Source organism: Salvelinus fontinalis, chromosome 42, assembly GCF_029448725.1.
Source record: "Salvelinus fontinalis isolate EN_2023a chromosome 42, ASM2944872v1, whole genome shotgun sequence".
NCBI classification, from domain to species: domain Eukaryota; kingdom Metazoa; phylum Chordata; class Actinopteri; order Salmoniformes; family Salmonidae; genus Salvelinus; species Salvelinus fontinalis.
Window position 1 is genome coordinate 17,657,245 of NC_074706.1, and position 13,785 is coordinate 17,671,029.

Sequence of the window (13,785 nt, forward strand, 5' to 3'; positions counted from 1 at the left end):
ATCTCCTCCCAGTATCCGTTGTCTCCTGGGTAGCCCTGGAGCTCAACCGTATTCCTGGTTTCACTGATAATGTGGAACTTCTGCTCACCTGTTAGACAAAGCAGAGGTAGACTGTAACGTAAAACTAATTCATACGACAATTTTGGGTATTAACTGTAAAATACTCAAATGTTTTACTGCAGCATACTGTAAATTGTGTGGAAATAATTGCTGTATTTTGAATGGTACTGCAATTCCACCCCATAGAATACCGTGCTGTATCTTTGGCAAAAATTGTATTTTTGTTTCTGGCTTATTTATATATTTTCAGGTGTGCCTTGTAAGAGGCTATAGTGCACCCGTGAGTGAGAGTGCTGTACCAATTTAACTCCCATGTAGTTATAGTGCCCCATCAATATAAAAAATATATATATATAAAATGTAAAACCAAGACTCTTCCTTGAGCTGGCCGCCGAGGCAACTGACAATTGGGTAAGAAGGGCTTATATCTGGGAGGTCTGATGAAACCAAGATCGAGCTCTTTGGCCTGAATGCCAAGCGTCACGCTAATCACCTGGCTAATACCATCCCTACTCCTCTGAAGCATGGTGGTAGCAGCATAATGCTGTGGGGATGTTTTTCAGAGACAGGGACTCCGAGACTAGTAAGGATCGAGGGAAAGATGAATGGAACGAAGTGCAGATTTCCTTGATGAAAACCTGCTCCAGAGCACTTAGGACCTCAGACTGGGACGAAGGTTCAGCTTCCAGCAGGACAACGACCCTAAGCGCACAGCCAAAACAACGCAGGAGTGGCTTCAGGACAAGTCTCTGTCCTTGAGTGGCCCGGACTTGAACTTGATCGAACATCTCTGGAGAGACCTGTAAAAAGCTATGCAGCGATGCTCCCCATCTAACCTGACAGAGCTTGAGAGGATCTGCAGAGAAAAATGGGAGAAACTCCCCAGTACAGGTATGCCAAGCTTGTGGTGTCATATCCAAGTAAACTCAAGGCTGTAATCGCTGCCAAAGATGCTTCAACAAAGTACTGAGTCAGTAAAGGGTCTGAATACTTGCATAAATGTAATGTTTCAATTTTACATTTATGAATTCGCTTACATTTCTAAAAACCTGTTTTTCCTTTGTCATAATGGGGTATTGCGTGTAAATTGATGAGGGAAATCCATTTTACAATACGGCTGTAACATAGCTAAATGTGGAAAAAGTGAAGGGGTCCGAATGCACTGTATAGGCCTACTGCATCTCTGATTGGTTCTGCCTCACCGGTCTTTGTAGAGTATGAGTTGAGTCGTGTGTCACTGCAATAGAATCCTACTCGGAAGCATTCTGCCTACAACATATCTTGCCTAGTTTGTTTTGTTCCGGTATGTTGCATTGTTGTCTACTGTCTGGATGTGAGCCAGTCACCACTTCATGTGTACACAACTTCTCCACGGTCTTGTGTCGAAGTACTGGGACAGCCAGGACCTGTGTCAATGTCCACTGTTTAAGGAAAACTTCTACAGACAGCCTGAGCTTTGTGTTAACATAACCTTCAGAAAGGTTGTAAATAGATGACAGACAAGTCCCCAGTCAAACTACATTGTGATGTCTGCAGTGGGACAAAGCACAAGGCCCCGAATGGTGTGTCTTGCCTTTACACTTTTGTCATTTAGCAGACACTCTTATCCAGAGCAATTGGGGTTAAGTGCCTTGTTCAAGGACACATCAACAGACTTTTCACCTAGTCAGCTTGGGGATTCAAACCAGCAACCTTTTGGTTACTGGCCCAAGGCTCTTAACCAATAGGCTACATGCTGCCACTAGGCTACCTACCAGGCCTCTTACTGTGAGAATCACTTGGAGCCTCATCAGATAGCCCCACCTTTAAAGAGACACAAACTGATCGACCCTGTGGAGAACCTGGAAGACAGGAAGTGTAAGAAGCATGACAGACTCCTGGAGCTGTTCTGTAGGACTGACGAGACCTGTGTGTGTGTCAGTTCTGCACTGAGGCAGACCACATGACTAACATTACACTGTCCCTACAGAGGAATAGTCTGGAGAGAGGAAGGCTCAGCTGGGGAAAACTGAGGCAGAAGTGCAGCAGATTATCCAGGAGCGACTGCAGAAGGTTAGAGATCAAACTCTCAGTAGATCTCAGCAAGAGAGAGACAGAGAGGGAGATAGCAGACAGCTTGCAGGTCTTCACTGCTCTGGTGCACTCCATTGAGAAAAGCCAGGTTGAGCTTGGTAATTGTGGAGAAGCAGAAAGCAGTAGAGAGGCAGGCTGAAAGGCTCGTTAAAGAGCTAGAGCAGGAAATCACTGAGCTAAAGAGGAGAAGCACTGAGCTGAAGCAGCTCTCACACACTGACGACCGTCTCCAGCTTCTCCAGAGCTTCCTATCCCTAGTGTGCACCCCTCCACTCACCAAGGACTGGTCTGAGGTCAGTGTTCACAGTGACGTGTGTGGGGACTGTGGGGAGTTCTGTGTCTCCGCTGGAGGAGATACTGAATAAAGAGATGTAGAAGCTGCCTAAAGTCCAACTGAATAGGTACGCAGCAGTTTGCAATGGATGTGACTCTGGGGTCGGATTCACAAAACATTACTTATGAAAAAACGGATGAAGTTTCCCAAGGAAAAAATAGGACGTTCATAAGACAGTTCGTAAATGCAATTCCTCAAAATGTTCTTAGCAATTCGTAGTTTTCATAAATATCTTTATTAAGAACTTATATATCTTATGTGGCATTGACATTAGTGATGTGCTTGAAACCAATAAATAAGCCTATGTGACAGGGATGATCGGATTTTGTTAATTATTACACATTATAGCCATCAGACTAGCTATATCAAAATCAAAAAATGAATAACCAAGAAAAGAGATTGAAGTGGTGGTGGAGGAAATAGCAGCCAGGAAGAGGTTGCTGTTGGGGAGACTTGATAACTGCGGAGTCACTGCTGAGACCAACAAGAATGGATGGGCGAGAGTGGCCGAGTCTGTCTCTGCCGTCGGGGGTATGTCAAGGGACAGTGATGCCGTAAAAAAGAAGTGGTCCGACATCAAGTCGGCTGCTAAGAAGAAGGGAGCTGAGAGACCATTAATGTGGACCAGTTGGAGAAGGTGTCGTCCATCATAGAGATGGTGGTAGAGGGACTGCGCGACCGTTAAGTTCGTTAGCTAGCTAACGTGTAAAGACATCAATCAATCAATTTTATTTTATATAGCCCTTCGTACATCAGATAATATCTCGAAGTGCTGTACAGAAACCCAGCCTAAAACCCCAAACAGCTAGAATGCAGGTGTAGAAGCACGGTGGCTAGGAAAAACTCCCTAGAAAGGCCAAAACCTAGGAAGAAACCTAGAGAGGAACCAGGCTATGAGGGGTGGCCAGTCCTCTTCTGGCTGTGCCGGGTGGAGATTATAACAGAACTATGCCAAGATGTTCAAAAATGTTCATAAGTGACAAGCATGGTCAAATAATAATCATGAATAATTTTCAGTTGGCTTTTCATAGCTGATCATTAAGAGTTGAAAAACAACAGGTCTGGGACAGGTGGCGGTTCCATAACCGCAGGCAGAACAGCTGAAACTGGAATAGCAGCAAGGCCAGGCGGACTGGGGACAGCAAGGAGTCACCACGGGCGGCAGTCCCGACGCATGGTCCTAGGGCCCAGGTCCTCCGAGAGAAAGAAAGAGAGAAGGAGAAAATTAGAGAGAGCCAAGATTTTCAAAATGTTCATAAATGACAAGCATGGTCAAATAATAATCAGGAATAAATCTGTTGGCTTTTCATAGCCGATCATTAAGAGTTGAAAACAGCAGGTCTGGGACAGGTAGGGGTTCCATAACCACAGGCAGAAGAGTTGAAACTGGAATAGCAGCAAGGCCAGGCGGACTGGGGCCAGCAAGGAGTCACCACGGCCGGTAGTCCCGACGTATGGTCCTAGGGATCAGGTCCTCCGAGAGAAAGAGAGAAGGAGAAAATTAGAGAGAGCCAAGATTTTCAAAATGTTCATAAATGACAAGCATGGTCAAATAATAATCAGGAATAAATCTCAGTTGGCTTTTCATAGCCGATCATTAAGAGTTGAAAACAGCAGGTCTGGGACAGGTAGGGGTTTCGTAACCGCAGGCAGAAACAGTTGAAACTGGAATAGCAGCAAGGCCGGGCGGACTGGGGACAGCAAGGTGTCAGCATGCCCGGTAGTCCTGACGTATGGTCCTAGGGCTCAGGTTCTCAGAGAGAAAGAGAGAACGAGAGAATTAGAGAGAGCATACTTAAATTCACACAGGACACTGGATAAGACAGGAGAAGTACTCCAGGTATAACCAACTGACCCTAGCCCCCCGACACATAAACTACTGCAGCATAAATACTGGAGGCTGAGACAGGAGCGGTCAGGAGACACTGTGGCCCCATCCGAAGAAACCCCCGGACAGGGCCAAACAGGAAGGATATAACCCCACCCACTCTGCCAAAGCACAGCCCCCACACCACTAGAGGGATATCCTCAACCACCAACTTACAATCCTGAGACAAGGCCGAGTATAGCCCACAAAGGTCTCCACCACGGCACAACCAAGGGGGGGCGCCAACCCAGACAGGAAGTTCACGTCAGTAACTCAACCCACTCAAGTGACGCACCCCTCCTAGGGACGGCATGAAAGAGCACCAGCGAGCCAGTGAGGCAGAGAATCCCAGTGGAGAGAGGGGAACCGGCCCTGGAGAGACAGCAAGGGTGGTTCGTTGCTCCAGAGCCTTTCCGTTCACCTTCACACTCCTGGGCCAGACTACACTCAATCATATGACCTACTGAAGAGATAAGTCTTCAGTAAAGACTTAAAGGTTGAGACCGAGTCTGCGTCTCTCACATGGGTAGGCAGACTGTTCCATAAAAATGGAGATCTATAGGAGAAAGCCCTGCCTCCAGCTGTTTGCTTAGAAATTTTAGGGACAATTAGGAGGCCTGCGTCTTGTGACCGTAGCGTACGTGTAGGTATGTACGGCAGGACCAACTCGGAAAGATAGGTAGGAGCAAGCCCATGTAACGCTTTATAGGTTAACAGTAAAACCTTGAAATCAGCCCTTGCCTTAACGGGAAGCCAGTGTAGGGAAGCTAGCACTGGAGTAATATGATCAAATTTCTTGGTTCTAGTCAGGATTCTAGCAGCCGTATTTAGCACTAACTGAAGTTTATTTAGTGCTTTATCCGGGTAGCCGGAAAGTAGAGCATTGCAGTAGTCTAACCTAGAAGTAACAAATGCATGGATTAATTTTTCTGCATCATTTTTGGACAGAAAATTTCTGATTTTTGCAATGTTACGTAGATGGAAAAAAGCTGTCCTTGAAACAGTCTTGATATGTTCGTCAAAAGAGAGATCAGGGTCAAGAGTAACGCCGAGGTCCTTCACAGTTTTATTTGAGACGACTTTACAACCATCAAGATGAATTGTCAGATTTAACAGAAGATCTCTTTGTTTCTTGGGACCTAGAACAAGCATCTCTGTTTTGTCCGAGTTTAAAAGTAGAAAGTTTTCAGCCATCCACTTCCTTATGTCTGAAACACAGGCTTCTAGCGAGGGCAATTTTGGGGCTTCACCATGTTTCATTGAAATGTACAGCTGTGTGTCATCCGCATAGCAGTGAAAGTTAACATTATAGCCAAAAGACATTATAGCCAAAATAGCTAACACCGTTAACGTTAGCTAAGTTAGCCAAGTTTTTCTTTGCAAATTGACGAGATTTGCAAATATTGAATATTGTTAATTACTAGCTAGCTAGATAATGCGTGTTTTAATTTGTATTCTTGCTGTAACTTACTTAAATAACCGGTAGACAACTGTGTCTATGGCACAAGAAAACGTTCACGGTTACAAAAGTATCCATTCGTCTCAAGACAAGGGTTTAGCTGTCCGAAAGTTAAGAAAAAAATGGCAGTTAAGAAGAAATTTCTTCTTAAGAATGTTTTGTGAATCCGGCCCCTGGACCCTGATACAGCACATCTATATCTCATCTTGTCTGAAGATGGAAAACAAGTAAAATGTGGAGACACATCACAGAATCTTCCTGACAATCCAAAAAGGTTTTATCAGTATCCCATTGTCCTTGGAAAGAATGGCTTCTCGGGGAGATTTTACTATGAAGTGGCGGTTAAGGGGAAGACTTCATGGGTTTTAGGAGTGGCAAGAGAGTCCACTGACATGAAGGTGAATATCACACTGACACCTGAGGATGGACTCTGGACTGTGATGCTAAGGGATGGAAATGAGTACCAAGCCTGTACCTTCCACTCTATCCTCCTCTCATTGAGAGATAAGCCCCAGAAGGTGGGGTTGTTCGTTGACTTTGAGGAGGGTCAGGTCTCCTTCTATGATTTGGAGGCCAGGTCTCATATCTACTATTTCACTGGCTGCACCTTTACAGAGACACTATCCATACTTCTGCCCCTCTGATAATGATGATGGTCAAAACTCTGCCCTTCTCATCATCTCTCCTGTCAATCTAAGGTCATGAGGCATTTATAAGTTATGTTTTTCAAGAATCAATGGGGTTATATCGTTCATTTATAAGTACAACAATGGATGTAGAAGCTACAGATTGACCCTTTAAGCTGTTTATTGATACTGTATAAGTGAATGTGGTAAAGGACATGCTCAGCCTTTTGAGCTGGTTCCACAGTACTGCACTTCGATAAAGGACATACTTTTCCATTAAGCTTACTGCGGATCTAAGACAGTGAATACAATAAGGGAAGTACTGTGCCTTTGAGCAGATTGTTGGTTACATTTTTATGATGGGAAATGTATAATACACACACACACGCACACAAAAACATACAGACATATACACACACTCACTTTGCTTGTAGTCATGTTATAGCCAACTTATGACTTTTGTATAAATTATTTTTAATAAAATATTTGTATCTAGTTGTCATGTATTCATTATCTTTAACTGGTTAAATGTTTGTAGTTTGCATGTTTCAGTAATGATCAACATGGTTAAATAGTCGTACATCTCTGTTTGATTCAGCTTTTGGTATATTTATCATTTTTATAATTAATCAACATGCTACTGTAAATAAATGGACACTACCTATAGCAAGCAGCGTACCACCTTGCAGCCCACTGATTGCTTGCTTCTGAAGCTAAGCAGGGTTAGTCCTGGTTGGTCCCTAGATGGGAGACCATATGCTGCTGGAAGTGGTGTTGGAGGGACAGTAGGAGACACTCTTTCCTCTTGTCTAAAAAAATATCCCAATGCCCCAGGGCAGGGATTGGGGACATTGCCCTGTGTAGGGTGCCGTCATTTGAATGGGACGTTAAACGGGTGTCCTGACTCTGTGGTCACTAAAGATCCCATGGCACTTATCGTAAGAGTAGGAGTGTTAACCCCGGTGTCAAATACTTTCATTGCCACCAGACAATAACAGCTTTTTACGCCAATCTGCCAACCCTCATAAAATCCGACATAGCACCAGCACGCAAAACTATTAAGCGAAAACAAGCAGAGAAAACAGCATTGGCATTAAAACTTTTTTTTATAAAACGTAAGGATAGTATTATATTATAAGTATTTCAGGGACAACATGATTTATTAACATAATTGGGTTGTTAAAATGTTTGTTTTTTATATAAATAAACGTGGACACAAAGTCTGTAGAAAAGCATTGCCCAAAATGCATTGCTCCAATAACTTTTAAAAGATTGTTCCGAAGTGTGCCCCCCAAAAAAATGTACTTTTCTGTGATTGAAGTAACACAAAAATGTGTGTCTTTTCCTACGAATTAATGTATTTTCACACAAACTAAGCTGCAGAAAAAGGCACGAAAACGCACAAAATCTGCTGAAATACTTTTTGTACATATTAGCACGAATTGAGTGTGAGATTGTGTTGCCACGGTTCTCCACTGAAATATTGTAATGACATTTTCAGTACAGTCGTGGCCAAAAGTTTTGAGAATGACACAAATATACATTTTCACAAAGTCTGCTGCCTCAGTTTGTATGAAGGCAATTTGCATATACTCCAGAATGTTATGAAGAGTGATCAGATGAATTGCCATTAATTGCAAAGTCCCTCTTTGCCATGCAAATTAACTGAATCTACCAAAAACATTTCCACTGCATTTTAGCCCTGCCACAAAAGGACCAGCTGACATCATGTCAGTGATTCTCTAGTTAACACTGGTGTGAGTGTTGACGAGGACAAGGCTGGAGAGCACTCTGTCATGCTGATTGAGTTCGAATAACAGACTGGAAGCTTCAAAAGGAGGATGGTGCTTGGAATCATTGTTCTTCCTCTGTCAGCCATGGTTACCTGCAAGGAAACACGTGCCGTCATCATTGCTTTGCACAAAAAGGGCTTCACAGGCAAGGATATTGCTGCCAGTAAGATTTCACCTAAATCAACCATTTATCGGATCATCAAGAACTTCAAGGAGAGCGGTTCAAATGTTGTGAAGAAGACTTCAGGGCGCCCAAGAAAGTCCAGCAAGCGCCAGGACCGTCTCCTAAAGTTGATTCAGCTGCGGGATCGGGGCACCACCAGTACAGAGCTTGCTCAGGAATGGCAGCAGGCAGGTGTGAGTGCATCTGCACGCACAATGAGGCGAAGTCTTTTGGAGGATGGCCTGGTGTCGAAGGGCAGCAAAGAAGCCACTTCTCTCAAGGAAAAACACCAGGGACAGACTAATATTCTGCAAAGGGTACAGGGATTGGACTGCTGAGGACTGGGGTAAAGTCATTTTCTCTGATGAATCCTCTTTCCGATTGTTTGGGGCATCCAAAAAAAAGCTTGCCCGGAGAAGACAAGGTGAGCGCTACCATCAGTCCTGTGTCATGCCAACAGTAAAGCACCCTGAGACCATTCATGTGTGGGGTTGCTTCTCAGCCATGGGAGTGGGCTCACTCACAATTTTGCATAAGAACACAGCCATGAATGGTACCAACGCATCCTCCGAGAGCAACTTCTCCCAACCATCCAGGAACAGTTTGGTGATGAACAATGCCTTTTCCAGCATGATAGAGCACCTTGCCATAAGGCAAAAGTGATAACTAAGTGGCTCGGGGAACAAAACATCAATATTTTGGGTCCATGGCCAGGAAACTCCCCAGACCTTAATCCCATTGAGAACTTGTGGTCAATCCTCAAGAGGCGGGTGGACAAACAAAAACCCACAAATTCTGACAAACTCCAAGCATTGATTATGCAAGAATGGGCTGCCATCAGTCAGGATTTGGCCAAGAAGTTAATTGACATCATGCCAGGGCCGATTGCAGAGGTCTTGAAAAAGAAGGGTCAACACTGCAAACATTGACTCTTTGCATCAACTTCATGTAATTGTCAATAAAAGCCTTTTGACACTTATGAAATGCTTGTAAATATACTTCAGTATTCCATAGTAACATCTGACAAAAATATCTAAAGACACTGAAGCAGCAAACTTTGTGGAAATTAATATTTGTGTCATTCTCAAAACTTTTGGCCACGACTGTACATATGAATATACTGATTGCCCAAAACATTAGGAGCAAAACACTCCTCCCCTTCATCCACATTGCTTGAAGTGATATCAATAAGGGATCGTAGCTTTTCACCTACCCATAATGCTGACCTTCTTTGACAGAAGGAAAACTATCCCTCAAAAGGGAGCTGAACCAAAAACACGACTTCTCTGGTTGAAAGCGGCCTGTGGCATTTATTATTCCAAAATTAACTAGGGTACATAAGATAATTTGTCATATAGTCAGTATCTTTCAAAACAGATTTGCGAGATTCTGTGAAATGTATGACGTTCCTTGGATATTTGAGTGTTGAGTATGATTTCAATCATGCCCAGTCATGCCTACTTGGCCTCTAACACGGGGTGGTAACACCTATGGAGAATTGTAATAAGAGAAGGTTGAATGGAACAAAAAGCTGTGCTGAGTGTGCTCTATCTAATCGTAGCATCAGAGTCATCCTACAGCCTGCTTATCTCTTTACAGACAGCAGAGAGGCTGTCTGACGCACTACATCTCAGTGCTAGAGGTGTCACTCCAGAAACCCTGGTTCGAATCCAGGCTGTATCACAACCAGCCGTGATTGGGGGTCCCATAGGGCGGCGCACAATTGGCCCAGCGTTGTCTGGGTTTGGCCGGTGTAGGCCGTCATTGTAAATAAGAATTTGTTCTTAACTGACTTGCCTAGTTAAATAAAGGTTAATTTTTTTTAAATTGAAAGAATGAGACTTGTTCAAAATAAACGGCTTAGGGTTTACCACCTCAAACGTCCTCACATTTGTGAGATAATGTTAGCATCACAACCACAACTGTTTATCAAAGCTACTCTAGAAAGGAGGCAATGTATGATTCGATTTGCGATTCTTGAACATTCATGTTCACATTGTCATGCTGCGTCACGCGGTTGCTAAGCCGATAGTCACTTCATTCAAGTAAAATGAAATGAAAAAGTATTCCAAGTTATGTTGCTTAATCAAATCAAATTGTATTTGTCACAGACACTTGTTTAGCAGATGTTATTGCGGGTGTAGCGAAATGCTTGTGTTTCTAGCTCCAACAGTGCAGTAATATCTAATCATTTCACAACAACACACACAATACACACAAATCTAAAGTAAAGGAATGGAATTAAGAATACATAAATATTTGGGCGAGCAATGTCAGAGCGGCATAGAGTAAGATACAGTATAATCAAATCAAATGTATTTATATAGCCCTTCTTACATCAGCTGATATCTCAAAGTGCTGTACAGAAACCCAGCCTAAAACCCCAAACAGCAAGCAATGCAGGTGTAGAAGCACGGTGGCTAGGAAAAACTCCCTAGAAAGGCCAAAACCTAGGAAGAAACCTAGAGAGGAACCAGGCTATGAGGGGTTGCCAGTCCTCTTCTGGCTGTGCCGGGTGGAGATTATAACAGAACATGGCCAAGATGTTAAAATGTTCATAGATGACCCGCATGGTCAAATAATAATAATCACAGTAGTTGTCGAGGGTGCAGCAAGTCAGCACCTCAGGAGTAAATGTCAGTTGGCTTTTCATAGCCAATCATTAAGAGTATCTCTACCGCTCCTGCAGTCTCTAGAGAGTTGAAAACAGCAGGTCTGGGACAGGTAGCACGTCCGGTGAACAGGTCAGGGTTCCATAGGCAGAACAGTTGAAACTGGAGCAGCAGCACGGCCAGGTGGACTGGGGACAGCAAGGAGTCATCATGCCAGCTAGTACTGAGGCATGGTCCTAGGGCTCAGGTCCTCCGAGAGAGAGAGAAAGAAATAGAGAATTAGAGAGAGCATACTTAAATTCACACAGGACACCGGATAAGACAGGAGAAGTACTCCAGATATAACAAACTGACCCTAGCCCCCTGACACATAAACTACTGCAGCATAAATACTGGAGGCTGAGACAGGAGGGGTCAGGAGACACTGTGGTCCCATCCGATGATACCCCCGGACAGGGCCAAACAGGAAGGATATAACCCCACCCACTTTGCCAAAGCACAGCCCCAACACTACTAGAGGGATTTCTTCAACCACCAACTTACCATCCTGAGACAAGGCCGAGTATAGCCCACAAAGATCTCCGCCACGGCACAACCCAAGGGGGGGCGCCAACCCAGACAGGAAGATCACGTCAGTGACTCAACCCACTCAAGTGACGCACCCCTCCTAGGGACGGCATTAAAGAGCACCAGTAAGCCAGTGACTCAGCCCCTGTAATAAGTTTAGAGGCAGAGAATCCCAGTGGAGAGAGGGGAACCGGCCAGGCAGAGACAGCAAGGGCGGTTCGTTGCACCAGAGCCTTTCCGTTCACCTTCACACTCCTGGGCCAGACTACACTCAATCATATGACCCACTGAAGAGATGAGACTTCAGTAAAGACTTAAAGGTTGAGACCGAGTCTGCGTCTCTCACATGGGTAGGCAGACCATTCCATAAAAATTGAGCTCTATAGGAGAAAGCCCTGCCTCCAGCTGTTTGCTTAGAAATTCTAGGGACAGTTAGGAGGCCTGCGTCTTGTGACCGGGATAGAATGGGATAGAAAACAGTATATATATACATGAGATGAGTAATGCAAAATATGTAAACATTATTAAAGTAACTAGTGTTCCATTATTAAAGTGGCCAATGATTTCAAGTCTATGTATATAGGGCAGCAGCTTCTAAGGTGATAGTGATGGCTATTTAACAGTCTGATGGCCTTGAGATAGAAGCTGTTTTTCAGTCTCTCGTGTCCCAGCTTTGATGCACCCGTCCTGACCTTGCCTTCTGGATGATAGCGGGGTGAACAGGCAGTGGCTCAGGTGGTTGTTGTCCTTGATTATCTTTTGGCCTTTCTGTGACATCGGGTGCTCTAGGTGTCCTGGAGGGCAGGTAGTTTGCCCCCGGTGATGCGTTGAGCAGACTGCACCACCCTCTGGAAAGCCCTGCGGTTGCGGGAGGTGCAGTTGCCGTACCAGGTAGTGATACAGCCCGACAGGATGCTCTCAACATTTGCACGAATGCTGCCATCTATCCACGGTTTCTGGTTAGGGTAGGTTTTAATAGTCACAGTGGGTACAACATCTCCTATACCACAGGTGTCAAACTCATTCCACGGGGGGCCGAGTGTCTGCGGGTTTTCGCTCCTCCCTTGTACTTGATTGATGAATTAACATCACTAATTAGTTAGGAACTCCCCACACCTGGTTGTCTAGGGCTTTATTGAAAGGAAAAACCAAAAACCTGCAGACACTAGGCCCTCCGTGGAATGAGTTTGACACCCCTGTCCTATACACTTCCTGATAAACTCAGTCACCGTATAAGTGTATTAGTCGATGTTATTCTCGGAGGCTACCCGGAACATATCCGAGTCCGCATGATCAAAACAATCTTGAAGCATGGATTCCGATTGGTCAGACCAGCTTCGAATAGTCTTTAGCACGTGTACTTCCTGTTTGAGTTTCTGCCTATAGGAAGGGAGGAGCAAAATAGAGTCGTGATCAGATTTGCCGAAGGGAGGGCGGGGGATGGCCTTGTTGGCATCCTGGAAGTTGGAGTAGCAGTGGTCGAGTGTTTTAGCAGCGTGAGTCCTACAGTCAATGTGTTGATAGAACTTCAAATTTACTTTGTTAAAATCCCCAGCTACAATAAATGCGGCCTCAGGATATGTGGTTTCCAGTTTGCATAAAGTCCAGTGAAGTTCTTTGAGGGCCTTGAGGAGGAATATACACGGCTGTGACTATAACCGAAGAGAATTCTCTCGAGAGGTAATACGGTCGGCATTTGATTGTGAGGTATTTTAGGTCGGTTGAAAAAAAGGACTTGAGTTCCTGTATGTTATCACAATCACACCCTGAGTAGTTAATCATGAAACATATATTTAGGTCTAATGATGACCTTTGACAGAAAGTTATACTATTTATCTCACTTAACCTCTTATTCTCTATCAAAGAAAAGGTATTGATATGGCACATTCTTAGCCTTTGAGATGGTTGTGGATGTGATAAAGGATGTACTTTTCCTTTGAGCTGGTTGTGGATCTAGGTGAGGATGGCCACGGACAGGATGGGGGTCATGGTCAGCTGGGATTTATTCCTGATATCCACCACAGGGTAAAGGAAAATGGAGTTAGGAAATAGTCAAACTGATACAGGACAGACCTGGATTCAAATAGTATTTGTTTTCTGTCAGATACTTTGAGCATTTGATTGAGCCTGTATATAGAGTACCAGACATAGACATTTAATAATTCCATTTATATGGTGCCAGATTGGTGGGGGTGTACTTTTGGGACTATTCTATTGGTTATAATGCACCA

General features: G+C 44.2%; 1 protein-coding gene across 1 annotated transcript in view; it reads right to left on the reverse strand.

Moving 5' to 3' along the window:
• Nucleotides 1-8: 8 nt before the first annotated feature.
• The window catches only part of LOC129841539 (choline transporter-like protein 1), a 50,481-nt gene continuing 36,704 nt past the window's right edge, over nt 9-13,785 (reverse strand). Inside the window, exon 7 of the mRNA XM_055909848.1 lies at nt 9-3,941. The gene's annotated coding sequence lies outside the window, so the exon portion shown is untranslated. The remainder of the gene's footprint in view (nt 3,942-13,785) is intronic.